Genomic DNA, 16507 nt, shown 5'->3' on the forward strand with positions numbered 1-16507 from the left:
TCTCCCTCCCCCCTCCCCAAGACAGCAAGCAATCTGATATAGGTTATATATGTTCAATTACATAAATGTATTTCTGCATTAGTCATGCTGTGTAAGAAGAATCAGAGCAAAAAGGAAAAACAAACAAAAAAAGAAAAACAAAAAAATAGAAATAGTATGGTTCAATCTGCATCTAGATTCGACACTTCTTTTATTTTCTGGATTTGGAGAGCATTTTCCATCATGAGTCCTTTGGAACTATCTTGGACCATTGTATTGCTGAAAAGAGTCAAGTCTATCACAGTTGATCAACACACAATGTTGTTTATACTATGTACAATGTTCTCCTGGTTCTGCTCATCTCACTCAGCATCAGTTCATGTAAGTCCTTCCAGGTTTCTCTGAAATCCACCTGCTCTTCGTTTCTTACAGCACAATAGTATTCCACTACATTCATATACCACAACTTGTCCAGCCATTCTCCAATTGATGGGCATTCCCTCCATTTCCAATTCCTCGCCACCACAAAAAGAACAGCTATAAATATTTTTTACATGTGGGTCCTTTTCCCTTTTTATGATCTCTTTGGGAAAAAAGACCTAATAGCAGTATTTCTGGGCATGCACATCTTTATAGCCCTTTGGGCATAATTCCAAATTTCTCTTCAGGATGGTTGGATCAGTTCAAAGCTCCACCAACTATGCATTAGTATTGCAATTTTTCCATAGCTTTTCCAACATTTACTATTTTGCTTTTTTGTCATATTAGCCAATCTTATAAGTGTGAGGTAGTACTTCAGAGTTGTTTTAATTGACATTTCTCTAATCAATTGTGATTTAGACCATTTTTTCATATGGCAATAGATAGCTTTGATTTCTTCATCGGAAAATGGCCTGTAAACAGAAAATAATATAGTTAAAAATTTTAATATGTATGTACTAAAATTCTGACAGTTCAATTCAGAGAAGGTAATTGTGATACAAGAAGAAATAGACAAGGGACAGCTAGGTGGTGCAGTGCATAAAGCACTGGCCCTGAATTTAGGAGGACTTGGGTTCAAATCCACTTGACACTTATTAACTGTGTGACCTTGGGCAAGTTACTTAACCCTCATTGCTCCACAAAAAAAAAACAAACAAACAAAAACCAAAAAAAAGAATAGACGAAATATAATAATTCCATTATCTTAATATGAAAAGTTTAATGAAATTAACAATAAAACATATTCTATTTATTTTTTAATTAACCAGAAATAAAAAAATAAAATTAGAGAACTAAATGGAAAGAATATGGAATACATTCTTTTTTTTTTCTGTACTCAGAAATTTCATAAAAGTGATCATCCATTTGGTTAAAGAAAAACTTAATAAATAAAAACCCAGAACTTATCCAATTCTATTTTTAGATCACAATACAATAAAATAAATAAATGATAGTATGGAAAAGCTCATTTAACATTTTCTTTTTCTTTTTTATTTAAGTAATAATTGAGCTAAAGAAGAAATCAAGACACTAAAAATGAAAAGATAAAATCAATACCATGTCAAAACCTACGGGTTGCAGCCAAGCATTTCTTAACATTGTTCATTAGTTATTTAATAGTAATATCATTTACAATTCAAAGAAGAATGAGGTTAAAGTAATTATGTATTAAAGACACATGAAAAAGATAAACACAACAATTCTAAGGAGAGAAAAAATAGATAAATTCAATCTATGAGCAGAAATAGTAATTACTATGTGTGTAACTTTAAGCAAATCACTTAACCTTTCTGGGACTCAATTTTATCATTTCTAAAATGAAGGGTTTAGAACAGATAGTCCCTTGGAGTTTTACATTTACAATCCTATTATTACAACACCAAGAGCATTGTAAAATAAAAATGAACCTAATATTTTAGCAAACAATTTTAAGTTAGGAAAAAGTACTAACCACTAAAATTCAGAATTTTAAAAATAAAGATCAAAATAAGTGTATAAGAAGTTGAGTACTAACAGTAATGATACATAAAACCACATACTGTCAAATTATAGAATGTAAATGGAATAAAGAGTTATTTGCAAATAAATGACCAAAGTTGTCAGGGGAAGACATAGATAACATTTTTTCTCCTCTGAAGTTACTAGTGAATAACCTTTCTGAAGCACCCCTATGTGTACAGGTGTGTAGGCAGCTCCCCCAGCCCATAACATGTCCAGATGACTCCATGAGTGATTTTTGAAAATTGTAGAGCTTTTCTTCAGTAGACAAATGATTAAAGAAAATGAATAGTTGATTTTCAAAGGAAGAAATCCAAGCTATTAACAATCATATGAAAAAATGTTCTAAATCACCAATTATTAGAGCATGCAATTAATATCAAGTTTGAGGTTCTACTTGAAACTTATCAGACTGATGAATAAGAGTAAGAAGAAAAGTATAAATATTTGAGAGGATGGAAAATGGGTACAGTAGTGCACTGTTGGTATAGCTTTGAATTAGTCTGGCCAATCTAGAAAGCAATTGGAGCTCTGCCCCCAAAGTTGCCATATGTGTATACCTTTAATACCTCTACTAGAAGAAATCAACTAATACAAATAAATAAAAGAGGAAAAGGATCTCTGTATACAAAAATATTTATAGTGGCTTTTTAGTGTTAGTCAAAAATTGGAAACTAACATGATGACCTATTGGGGAATGACTAAACAAATCCTTGTGTATGAATGGAATGGAATGTTATTATGTTGCACAAAATGGACAATTTCAGAGGAAACTTGTAAAGCATTTGTGAATTATTGTAAAGTGAAATGAACAGAACTAGGAGACCAGTTTATACAATAACATCGTAGAGGAAAAACATCTTTTTTTGGATCAACTATATGGATAATGATAAACTATGTATCCAAAAGATGAAAATATGACCTTCACCTCCTGCCAGAGAGGTGATGGACTTAAAATGCAGAAAGAGGCATACTTTTTTAGATGTGGCTAATGTGGGATTTTGTTTTTCTCCAGACCCTTAGTCTGGAAAAATAGATATATTGGAAGGATTTTTAGAGAGTGAAGTAGTGGGAAGGATGGGTTAATTAAAAAAAAATAACAACCCACTAACCAAAATATCCCTTATTATTTGAAAGAAGCTATTATAACTGTAATAATTGTTTTATTTTTTCTCATTTATAAATAAATCAGCATATTGCAATTTTATTGGTATAGGATCTTACTCTACTGAGACTGACTTTCTACTGAATCTAAACTTAAAAATACAAAACTAGACTTGAAATTCTCAAGAGCAGGTACTGTATTTTTTTTTTCCTTTCTTGTATCACCAGTGCTTAGCACAGTACATAGTAAACACTTAATAATGCTTGTTGACTGACAGAATAAAATATTAAATATAGAATAGATCATTGCATTTGAAATATGCTTACAATGATCCACATGGATTCTCAGTAAGTATTCAGGGATAGATTAATATTAGAAAGATTCTAAATGTAATATATCCATCAGCAAAAAAAAACTGAAACCACATATTCATATAAAAGGATTGCAGAAAGTCTCAGAAACAATCCAACCCTCACTCACGATTTAGAAAATTCAAAAGAAGAGGAGGAGGAGGAGGAACTTTATTCAATCAAAGATATTGACTTAAAACTAATTACTTGTATTATAATTCTCAATTAAAATAGTTACAAGAATATTTACTTTTGCTGTGTTTGATAAATTACGGGAAATAGTACTAGTCACAGCCACGGAAAATTAGAATTAGAAAATTACAAAATATTAGAAAGAGCAAGGCTAGAAATGAAGTGATCAAAATATTGTTTTTTTCCAAATGACATAGATGGAAAATCCAACCAAGTCAGCAATTGCCCTCCCTCAAAAGAACCCAGACAGAAACACATGAATTTGAAGAGGTATGAATCAGTTAATGATTATTTATTAAATACCTGCAGTGTGCTAGGCACTGTTGTAAAAAGAAAATAAATTAATATGCTAAAATAAAGATAAGAAAAATCATAAATAAGAACCCCACTTAAAAATATTAGATACTGGAATTAAAGTGACATACACAGTTAGGTAGCACAGTGGATAGAATGCTGGCCTGAAGCTAGGAAGATCTAAGGTCAAATCCAGCCTCAGACATTTACTAGCTATGTGACTCTGGGTAAACCACTTAACCCTGTTTGCCTCAGTTTTCTCATCTTTAAAATGAGCAAGAGGAGGAAATGGCAAACCATCCCAGTATCTTTGAGAAATAAAGTCTAAATGGGGTCACGAAGAATTGGACATGACTGAACAACAACACATGAGGCCTTTATAACGTTATCCATAAAACTATTCTGATAGAAATAAAGGAATATCTAAATAATTGGAGAAACATTCAATTTTTGTGAATGGGTCAGATTAGCCGTTATAAAACCAGTTATCCCTAAGTTAATTTATGGATTTAATGCATTATCAACCAAAATGCCAATGGGTTTCTTTATGGAAGTAGATAAAATAATATCCAAGTTTATATGGGAAAATAGGCAAGACTAATAAAGTACTTTCTGATGAAGCCGGTGTTCCACTTTCAGACACTTAAAAATATTATAAAGTGGTTATGAAAATAGTACTGGGTAAAAAAAATTAAAAGGTTGCTAGGTGGATTAGTAAATAGAGAACTGGGCTTAGAGTAAGGAAGATGAATTCAAATCTGGCCTCAGACACTTATTAGCTGCGTGACCCTGGGAAAGTCACTTACCTTCTGTTTGCCTTAATCCACTGGAGAAGGAAATGGCAAACCACTCAGGTATCCTTGTCAAGAAAACTTCATGGACAGTGTTGACATGCTATGGTCTATAGGTCATGAAGATTTGGACATGACCGAAGAACAACAACAACAACAAAATTGATCAATGAAATAAAGTTAATACAAACATTGATACAAAACCTAAGCACTATGGAAATTTAAAAACTAGAAAAGGATTCCTTATTTACTATAGTTGGGAAAAATGTTTAGCGATATGTGTGAAATAAATTTAGATCTGAACCTCACACATATACCACATTAAATTCCAACCAGCTTACAGACAAACATAAAAATGAATGAAGCAAATAATATAATAATTTGTCTATATCAATTTGTGGAGTAGATGAATTTAATCTAATAAACTAGAAGACATTATTATAGACAAGGTATCACTAAAACACGGAATTTATGTTAGAAAGAATATCAATTGCCTTCTAAACCCACTTTTACTTGAATAGAAATATTTTCTACCTCCCAGATCTTTCCTTGAAGATCCTAGTGCTGATGTCTCATGAGGCAGCCCATTTCACTTTGGTACAGTTCTAATGGTTAGGATATTTTTCCTTATGCAAAAATGAAATCTATTTCTTCATACCTTCCACTCAGTGTTCTTAGTAGATATGTTTCATTTAGTGCAGATTTAAAAGTTTTGTACAATAGCAAAATTAAAACCACAATACAATCATGCTAAAAAAAAAAGAAAAGTAAATATAAACCCCAAACTCAACATCTAAAATGTATGAGGAACTGATACAAACATTCAAGGACAAAACTCAATGCTCAGTGATTAAATGATCAGAGAATATGAAATTTTCACAGGAGGAAAGACAAATCACAAATCATTACATAAAAATAAGTTCAAAATGTTAACTCATTAATTAGTAGAAATTAAACAACTTTTTAATACCACCTCAAATTCATAAAAATGACAAAAATGACAAAACATTGCTGGTAACACTTTTAAAATACAAATCAGATAAATTTGTATTGTTGATGGAATTACAAACTGGTAGAATATTTTTGTAGAGTAATCTGGCAGTTCAATGAAATAATTACCCCCTTCCTCCCAAATCATACTTTTTGACATAAAATTTCTTTATCACAAATATATCTTAACAATTTTATTGAAAAGGCAAAACCTAATTAAAATATTTATAGTAGTATTTCTAGTTTAAAAGAAACAAGCAAACACCAAATCCTGGCTATAGCTTTTATCTAAAAATTGAGGCATGGAGAAATCAGTTGTTATATCACTGTACAGCAGCAACATGTAACAGATCGCCTTGAAGAAAAGAAGACCCCGGGGTTCAAGGAATACCTCTGACATATACTGTCAGAACAAATCACTTCTCTTTTCTTAGGTGGCAACTCTCAATGTTACAGGGAACATGCAGTACTTCATTGGTAGAATTTCCTCACCATCGAATTCCCTATACCAAGAAAATCCCAAGTCTATTTCTATTCTAAATTCACTTTCCTATTTCTGCCCTTCTCACTTCTGTACAAATGAGAAAATGGAAGCCCCAGAAGATTTCAAAAGTATTTAAAGGAGAGTGAACATCTAACTCCAGGACTTTGTACCCAGAATTCATTCCACTACATTGTGTAAACCTTAAAGGTGTGTGGGATCAGTGAGGTAAGATGATCTTACTTTCATACATCTTGAGTTTGGGGTGATAGTGAAACATGTAAGAAGAAATGTCTTGGTGAAAATAGGGGACTGAAATTTAGGTTAGAGCTAGAAAAAAATTTGGAGTTTTCCTTCTTAATTATAAGAGATTTATATAAAATTTAAATATTTACAAATCATCTTCCTTAAAATAAATCTTTATTTCTAATTTACACAAAAGTAAATTGAGATTTGGGATAGTGCTTAAGGCCTGGCACATAGATACCTTTATGCTTGTTAAATGATTGAAATGACTTGCCCAGGGTCACATATTTAATTAAGGTGGGATTTGAAGTCAGGTTTTTCTGAACTCCAAATTTATTACCCTACAGAATCTCCTGTTTTTCATTAAAGTGAGGGTCGAAACTACAGAAGTAGATGTGGTCATCAAACATGAGATAAAGAAAAGATTAAGGTGATATACATAGAATTTTGAGGGGCATTTGCATTTAGGGATCAGGAGAGGAAAGAGGAGCCACTAATAGAAACCAAGGTAGTATCATGAAAATATAAAGTGCTAACCAGATGGTTGTTGAATTGGATTTGTTGAGGAAGAGTCAAATAAATAAGAAGAGAATTAGCAAATTGAAATTAAGTTCAATTCATCCACAATTTCTTCAGTGCCTACTATATGTAAGACTGTGCTAAGTGCTAAGAATACAAAAACAAAATAAAAATTAAACCTTGCCTTCTAGGAACTTAGACTTTATTGGAGGGGTCAGTGAAGGCTAGGGGTAGGTTGCAACAGGTACTCAGATAAGTAAATAGTCAATAATTTGAGAATTAAAGAGCACTACCAACTAGAGGCACTAGGAAAGGACTTCCATGGAAAGTGGCACCTGAGTTAAATCTTTAAAAATGAAGGAGTTGGAAAACAGAAAAGAATGTATTCCATTAATGGGACCTGGGGGAGAGTTCAGCCTGTGAAGGTGTAGAATAGATTTAAAAATATTGTGAATAATGTCTGCAAAGTTAGGAACCAGATTATGGTTAAAAGCCACACCCACCCAAATGCCCCAACTTGTGGGAGAAGAACTCACTTATTCAAAAGAACTATGAGGAAAAATAGAAAGCAATCTGGTTAAAAAAAAAAAGTGTAAGAACAATATTTCCCAAGTAGATAAGTTGCAAATGGAACAAAACAGTTTGGAATGCATACTGAAAACAATGTTAATAGAAGTGTATAAATAAATTAAATAATGAAAGCATTGGAATAATTAAAAGAATATCCTAATTGAACACTAAAAAGGCACAGAAATAAATAAAAAAGATAAAATTAACAAAAATAACCAAGAAATCACTAACCTGTGTGTTGCCTTTTACCCCAAGATTTCTCAAAAGAGAGAAAATAAAGAGGAAAAGGACATATAGTAAAAAATTGTAAGAGCTCATTTTTTTTCCCTGATAAAGGAACTAACATCAGCAGAAGCTGCACTGTACAGATTAAATGCAGTCCAAAAAGGACCAATGGATAAAGAAAAGAAAATCAAAGAGAAATTTCCAAAACATAAAAGAATTTAAAAAGTATTTAATGGACATGCAGGAGGAAAAAAAGAAGTTCAAATTTTGGATGAATCAGAATTCTAAAGATTACCCCTCTCCCCCCCCAAAAAAACCCCATCATATCAAATAACATAAACTGATTAGAGAAAACTTCCTAGCATCAACAAAATAGGCAAATCAAAAAATAAATTTCACTGGAAAGCAACATGGGAAATACTAAAGACTTCATGTTCTTCTTACTAAAATTAAAATTATATAAAAAGTAAACAAAAAAAGGATTCTACAAAGGCAGTAGCTTATATTTTGCTAAGTGCTATAAAAAAAAACTGATGAGAATGTCATTTGACATCCCAGCAATAGGGGGAATAGCCTAAAAATCTGGAGAAAAACACATCTTAAACTGTATGGTAGATGTCATGTTGTACATCATGAAAACTTGAGCAAATGCTTTATGGAAAAAATACATAGATAAAAGATATGTGTGTATCCTCTCTCCCAAATCAACAACTTAAAGAATATTTAAATACTACAAATAATAGAGGAAGAGGGAAATTCTAGGTTGGCTAAAGGATAAGTTTGTAAAAGCTATAGTATGTTAAGCCTGTTACTACCTATTGTTAAGGTCATATTATTAAGATCATGTAAACTTCAGTAAGTGCAATGGAGATAAATTATTTGATTTTTAAAATCTATCAAGAAATTGGCAAAAATAGAAATTAGTTCAATGAACAATTCAACATTTATTAAGCACTTATTTTGTGCAAAGCAATATTTAAAAGTTTTAAATTAATAATAATAGTTGGAGAAGATGTGGAAAAGTAACTGTTTTATAAATGACATATACATATCAATTTATATAAATAATATATGACATTAGTTTAAATATAATTGCTATATAAATAAGAACTAAATAACTCATATATGTGCAACATATATATTTATGTGTGTGTAAGAGTAAATCTTTTTTTTTTTTTTTTGCTCTTTATTTATTTTATTTTCCAGTTACATGTAAGGGTACTTTTCAAACATTCAATTTCATAAGATTTAGAGTTCCAAAATTTTCTCCCTCCCTCCCTCCCTTTCATCCCCCCTTCACAAGATTGCAACCCGATTATATATGTACAATCCACAAGTGTTCTTTTTATCAGTTCTTTCTATAGGAGTGCATAGTAAGTTTCCTCATTAGTTCCTTGGATTGTCTTGGATCATTGCAGTGCTAAGAGTAGTTAAGTCATTCACAATTGCTCATTGAACAATACTGCTGTCGCTATGCACAATGTCCCTCCCAGCTCTGCTCACTTCACTATACATCGATGTTCATTAGTCTTTCCAGGTTTTCGGGGATCATACTGTTTGTCATTTCCTGTAGCACAAGACCCTTCCCTACAATCATATAGCACAGCATTTTTCCATCATTCCTCAATTGATGGACATTCCCTTGATCTCAATTCTTAGCCTACACCAAGAGTTGCTATAAATAATTTTTGTACAGTTTATCCCCCTTTTCTCTTTTTCATGATTACTATTGTTAACTGTTTCCCTTCCATCCTATTCCCTTCCCCATGATATTTATTCTATTATCCATCTTCTTTCATCCTATCACTCTTCAAAAGGGATTTGCTTCTGTCTGTCCCTCCCCGACTCTGCCCTCCTTCTTTTGCCCCTCTCTCTTTATCCCCTTCCCCTCCTATTTTCCTCCAGAGTTAGATATATTATTCCACCCAATTGAGTGTGTACATTGTTCCCTCCTTGAGCCAATTCTATTGATATTGAGGTCTTTGAGCCAATTCTGATGACTGTTAGGGTCACTTACTGCCCAGATTGAATAGATTACTCCACCTAGTTGGGTGTGTCTGTTAGTCCCTCCTTGAGGCAGCTCTGATGAGTTTAAGATCTTTGAGCCTTTTCTGATGAGTGTAAAATTCATTTACTGCCCTGCTCCTCTCCCATCTCTTCCCCCACTCCATAAGCCTTTTCCTGTTTCTTTCATGTAGGATTTCACCTCTGCCCTTCCCCCTCCCCCAGTGCATTCCCTTCACCCCTCAATTTAACCCTAAAGATGTCATCATGGGGCAGCTAGGTAACACAGTGAACAAAGCACCACCCCTGGACCCAGGGGGATCACAGCCAAAACCCAGCCTCAGACACAAGACAATCACCCATTTTACGACCCCAGGTATGTCTCCCAGCTCCAATTTTTTATGGGTCTTGTATATGAAAGTCAAATTTGCCATTCAGTTCAGGTCTTTTCATCACAAATATCTGAAAGTCTTCTTTTTCATTAAAGTCCCATTTTTTCCACTGAAAGATTATGCAGAGTTTTGCTGGGTAGGTGATTCTTGGTTGTAATCCCATTTCCTTTGCCCTTTGGAATATCATATTCCATGACCTCTGGTCCTTTAATGTAGAAGCTGATAGATCTTGTGCTATCCTGACTGGGGCTTCACAGTACTTGAATTCTTTCTTTTTGGCAGCTTGCAATATTTTCTCCTTGACCTGAGAGCTCTGGAATTAGGCTATAACATTCCTAGGAGTTTTCCTTTTGGGATCTCTTTCTGGAAGTGATCAGTGGATTCTTTCAATTTCTATTTTAGCTTCTTCTTCTAGAATTTCAGGTCAATTTTCCCTGAGAATATCTTGGAAGAAGGTGTCTAAGCTCTTTCCTTGATCATGGTTTTCAGGTAGACCAGTAATTTTCAAATTATCTCTCCTGGACCTATTTTCCAGGTCATCAGTTTTTTCCCAGAAGATATTTCACATTGCCCTCTATTTTTTTATTCATTTGTATTCGCTTTATTGTGTCTTGGTTTCTCATAAAGTCACTGGCTTCCATTTGTTCAATCCTCATTCTTAGGCAATTATTTTCATCAGAGAGCTTTTGTACCTCCTTTTCTATTTGGCCAATTTGACTTTTCAAGCTGTTGACTTTTTTCTCATGTCTTTCCTGCATCACCCTCATTTCTCTTTCCATTTTTTCCTCTACCTCTCTAATTTTATTTTCAAAGTCCTTTTTGAGCACCTCTATGGCCTGAGACCAATTCATATTTTTCTTGGAAGCTTTAGATATAGGGGCCCTGATGTTGACATCTTCCTCTGAGGGTGCCCCTTGGTCTTCCTTGTTACTGAAGAAACTTTGTATGGTCCTAACCTTCCTCTGTTTGCTCATCTTGTCTTTCTTTTACTTGACTTTTAGCTCCTTAAAGTGGTGCACTGTTTCCAGGCTGCAGTATCCCAAGTTTAAGAATCCCAGGTGGTATGATTTAAGGAGAATGAGGTTCTTCACTTGCCTGGCCTGTTCCCTGGTCTGTAGATGACCCCAGTCCAACTTGCTAATCAACCAGCTTTGTATGTTGTGGTTGTTAGCTCCTACGAGCCTGTGCCCCTCCTTCAACTGGGCCACTGCTACTCAAGCCTACCTCCTGGTTCTCAGCAGGGGTTAAAATCCAAGTTCTGCTTTAGCACCAGCATAGACCCCTGTAATCTTCCCCCTGCCCAGGGCTCATCCCACTCACCAGACTGTGAGCTTAGTTCCAGACAACATTGGCACTTCAGCTGATTTAGAGGCTCTGGGGGTCCCTTTCTCTGGTGAGGCCTTCCTGGGACTGGATCTGTGTCAGGGTGGCTGTGGGGTTGGGCTCAACTCCTGTATCAGCACAGCAACTCCCTCCTGACCTTCCAAGCTGTTCTTGGTAAGAAGATGATTTCAGCACATTCTTCTGTGAGTTTTGCTGCTTCTGGATATTTTCCTATGGCATTATTTGGATGTTTTTTGGAGAGATCGTGTCATGAGTTTAGGAGCTCACTGCCTTTCCTCAAGAGTGAATCTTAATAGCACCTTTTCTTTTGCATCTCGCTCCCACTGTTCCAGCTAAACAATCCTCTTCCCTGTCTTTTACTCCCTCCTTCCTTTTTCTTCTTTTCTCTTCCTCAATTCTCTTTTGCCCCTTTTTTCTTCCTCATTTGCATTTCACTCCTCTTTTTTCCTTCTTTCTTCTTCCTCCTCCATCTTCAGCCTCTTCTGACCCTCCCTCTTCCTCCACGTTAGTGTTATTGAGGAGCCCTCAGCAGAGCTGATTTCTTTGCTGTGCTGAAAAAAATATTAACTCAGTAACCATCAACAAAGAATAATAATAAAATGAATTTATAAAATAAGGGATACAATCTTACACAAAACATTCAACATTTGATAAAGTAGAACCGAACAAACAGGCAAGAAATGCATTTGTTCTGGGTCTCTTTCCAAGACTGTCTGAAGTTTTGCCACCTTTGGCAAAAAATCTCCTTTCAGTCTGTATCATGGGGATCTAGACTGAGAGTCAGAAGGGCCCTTAGAATTCCCCTAGTTTACAGTTGAGAAAACTGAAGTCCAAAGAGATTAACCTTGGGAGATAAGTGCTATTACTATCATTTCCATTTTACAGTTGAAGAAACTGGTAGAGATTGAATGATTTATACCAGAATCACACAAATAATTAGTGGTAGATCTGGAAATTGAACTCACATCCCAGAACACCAAGTTCAATGCTTTTGCAACATGTATAGAGGTTTATATACCCTGACCAACCTTACATCAATTTAAACAGACCTTTCTATACTTCCTTTCATTCATATCTAGAATCTTTACAGTTCTCCAACTATTCCAGTATAACATGACAGAGTTTACTTAGCCACTCTTCCATGTTTAGACATTTATCTTCATTCTTCTGCCATTAAAGATAGAACAAAAGAATACTTTTGAATAGTTGCAAATATACATGTGTATATTATATACACATATGGTATGTGTGATAGATTTAAAATATTGAGTATAATTCTATAATCAATGTAATATTTATATCTATAAAAATCTATGTACATGGCATCTTTTTTCCTTTTTGAAACCTTTAGGATAAAGTTTCAAAAATAAATTTTCTGGCCCGAAAGGTATGATCAATTCCAAGTCTCTTTTCAAATATTGGAATACAATTCCCCCAAATTTTTACATTAGTCTACTGTCCTGCCAACAATGAATTAGTGTGTCCGTTCCCCTGAAACCATTCTGAAATTAAATTTGATCAATTAAAATATTTTTGGTATTTTTGTCATTCTCATGGGAGTGAAGAAGTATCTAAAGGTTATCTTAATTTGCATATCTCTTAACACTTGGAAAACAGAACATCTTTTCATATTTTGTAATATTTTCTATTCCTTCATTTAGAATTTTTCTTCTCAAATATAATGTGCAATTACAACTTCAATCTGGCTATTTAAATGTTACTAATACTTTAAAATAGGATATGGGAGAAGAAAGGATATTGATACCAATTAGAATAATTTCATACAAAAATTAATTAAATCATTTGCCACATTGAGACTAAAAGAATCTATAAACACTTTATTTGCCAAGCAAAGAGATATTAGCAGCCCAAGAAAATACAGTTTTAAAGAAAAAACTCAGTTGTAAAAATCTCCTGGAGAATAATGGTGGAAGATGATGAGCAGTAGCTCCTCATTAGACAGCAAAAAGTAGTAGAGGGAAAAGCCAGTCTAAAGAAAGCTTGGCAAGAGACCCAACTAAGCAAAATAGTCCTGAGGGCATTTAAGGATAAAACTGAGAGGAGATGGAAAAGATCTGCCAAGATTTTTATTACAAACTTTCCCCCCCACAATCAAGAACATTGGGACCATTGCACTTGGACTTTTGACATTATGGATTGGAATGTGCTTACAGAAGTAAGCACAGATAGTTCCTACCTGTCAAGTGTGCAAAAAAAGAAATTAGTTGTACAAGCAAAAAAAATGCTAGGCTGTTTATCGATTCTCCCATAAGGTATCTGAAAGTAGAGAAAGACCTCAAAGACACCAAAAATTCAAGTGACTTGCCCAAGGCCACATAGCCAGTCTATATGATAGAGATAGAATTTGAACCCTTCTTCCTCATTCCATGGTTGTCTCTATCTACAAAATCATATAGTTTCTTGCATAGGTGTGTACCATGCAGATGGACACATACAGGTGTACTCCCTTAGTTTCAAGTCATTGTCCAGGCAATATATATATATATATATATATATATATATATATATATATTTTTTTTTTTTTTTTTTACCTGCTCTATTTTTCAGGGGTGAGTGATTTGACCAAGCTCTTCATTTTACTTTATATTCTGTTGTTGCACCATAGTCATTTTCCCTTAAGCATGACAATTATAATAAAGAAAAACACTAAAGTAAGATTAACAGATGAAGTGATTGCTTCTGGGATCTTACACCACACTCTAACTTTGTAGTCCTCCACCTCCCAACTGAGAGGAGGAAGATGTCTTTCATCATTAACTCTAACAGGGTCCAAACTGTAGACCAATCTCTTTGGTGTTGCCACGGAATTCACAAAGGAGGTTTCGTTGTATTTGAAGGGTCAATGAAATCAATACAATCTTACCTATAAACAAAAGCTTTTAGTGAATAAGAGAATGTTTTCCAAGTTGGTGCAGTAAAGATAGCTTTAATGATATTGACAGACATTTTTTTTTACTTGACAACAATTATTTTATTTAACATTTTCCACCAATTACATGCTAAAACTTTTTTTAACATTTGGTTTTTGTTAAAGTTTTGAATTCAAAATTCTATCTTTCCGTCCCTTCCTTCTCCGTCCCAGAGAAGGTAAGCAATCAGATATGTTATACATGTGCAATCATGTAAAAACCTTTCCATACTATTCATTTTGACAGACACTTTAAGTGGACATATCTCTTCCTGCCTGAGTTATTCCTTCCAAATAATACCTTATTTAATTTCAATACTAAATCTATTATCTTTTTCTCTTTCTTTTTTTTTACCTGGGCAATTGGGGTCAAGTGACTTGCCCAGGGTCACACAGCTACTAAGTGTTAAGTGTCTGAGGCCGGATTTGAACCCAGGTCCTCCTGAATCCAGGGCCGGTGCTCTATCCTCTGTGCCACCTAGCTGCCCCAACTAAATCTATTATTAAAGAAAAGTCGTCTTTCTTTGGATCCCCAGTGCTTAGCAGTGTCTGGAATGTAATAGAGGTTAATAGAGGTTTAATAAATGTTAGTTAACTGATTGACATACTACTTCTCTAATAGTCTTGCAAAGTCATAATAAAATATTTGCCTAACCATGCCCATCAGTATTTATAAAATGTATAATTTCATCAGCTGGTGTGTGGATCTTCCCTCCTCTGATGCTATATAACAACCCTTAATATTTGAGAGACATTTTTGTGAGAATCTGTGGTTAGGAAAATTTGATACCTCTGGGCCAGCACTCAGCTGATGATACTCTTTGATCTTGGCTAGGCTGGTGCACAGATGTCACCAAGCCTGTGCTCAAAGCTTTTCCAGATTTATAGGACCAACCAGAACTTGTGTTTTACTGTTTTAGCCTTGATGATGTCAGGGTAAATCCTGTGTCACAAATGAAATGTCAAAAGAAGAATCTAGTTGAAATATCTGGCAGCAATGAAGTTTGATAGAACTCCATACTATCTGACAAATTTTCAATATCATGCTATTTGATGGGATATTGTTATCTTCTGTACTTTAGTGGATCTCACTGACATAGGTTTTCCCTCCACTAGTATGGATAGTCCTTCTCTTGTTTCCAATTGCAACCCAGAAATGCTTTCTTATCTTGTGCTTTTCTTATTTGTGTCCTTCCATAGGTTTTCTGAAAGGACCCTCCCTCTATTCTGGAGGTCTCATTTAATTTCCCAGTAGCCTCATCACCTTTTTAAACAAAGCAGCTCTCCCCCTCCCCTGCCCCTCAGGGAAGTTCAAACTCCTGAATCACCCAGTCAGAGTGAGATCCTCAGTTACCAGCCACAAATTCTTTTCTTCCCAGTGGCAAGTTTGCACATTAATCTGCCACCAATTCTCCAGAATTCTTGCCTCCCACCTTTCATTAAACAGTACCATTTCCCAAGTCTAGGCTCCTCATTCCCTACCCTCTGTGCCTGGTCATATTTGATCCAGAAAAGATCCATGTAAAAACCTGCTAGATTTTACTGGCTTAGATACCCCAATTCCATCTAGGTTCCAAGCAGAGTGAGCTCAATTCCACTCAGGTCCCGACACACTTGACCTGTTTCTACTATCTTCTCTGAATACCCTTCTTTTATTGTAAGCACATCTCCTAAATAAAGCAGGTTTGCTGTACTACCTTGTCATGTTCTCCCTGTTTCTGCTGGACTATTGGTATTTTGAACCTTAAATGTGTGTCAAGGGCCCCTCTTCTAGGCCCTTTTCCATTTTGTGGGTACAGGTCCAGAACTCGGGCTCTTAACATTATTCCCAACATAAAATGGTCATATGTTATTGAAGTATTATTGATGAACTGATTAGATATGTATATGTGTATATTTGTATATGTGTCTGTGTGTGTACATGTGCATGTGTGCCCCCAAAGAGAGGCTTGCAGCACATTGTTTAGGTCTGCTGTGGAAGGTTTATGAAAAGGCAAAAAAAAAAAATAAAGTATCTTATGGAAGAAGGTGAGGGAGGGCTTGAAATCTACATTAGTGCGTGGGTTACCCATACTAGTGATGAGATCACAAAGTCAGTAAGTGAAATATTTGCTGA

This window comes from Dromiciops gliroides, chromosome 1, assembly GCF_019393635.1.
Source record: "Dromiciops gliroides isolate mDroGli1 chromosome 1, mDroGli1.pri, whole genome shotgun sequence".
In the NCBI taxonomy this organism is placed as follows: Eukaryota; Metazoa; Chordata; class Mammalia; order Microbiotheria; family Microbiotheriidae; genus Dromiciops; species Dromiciops gliroides.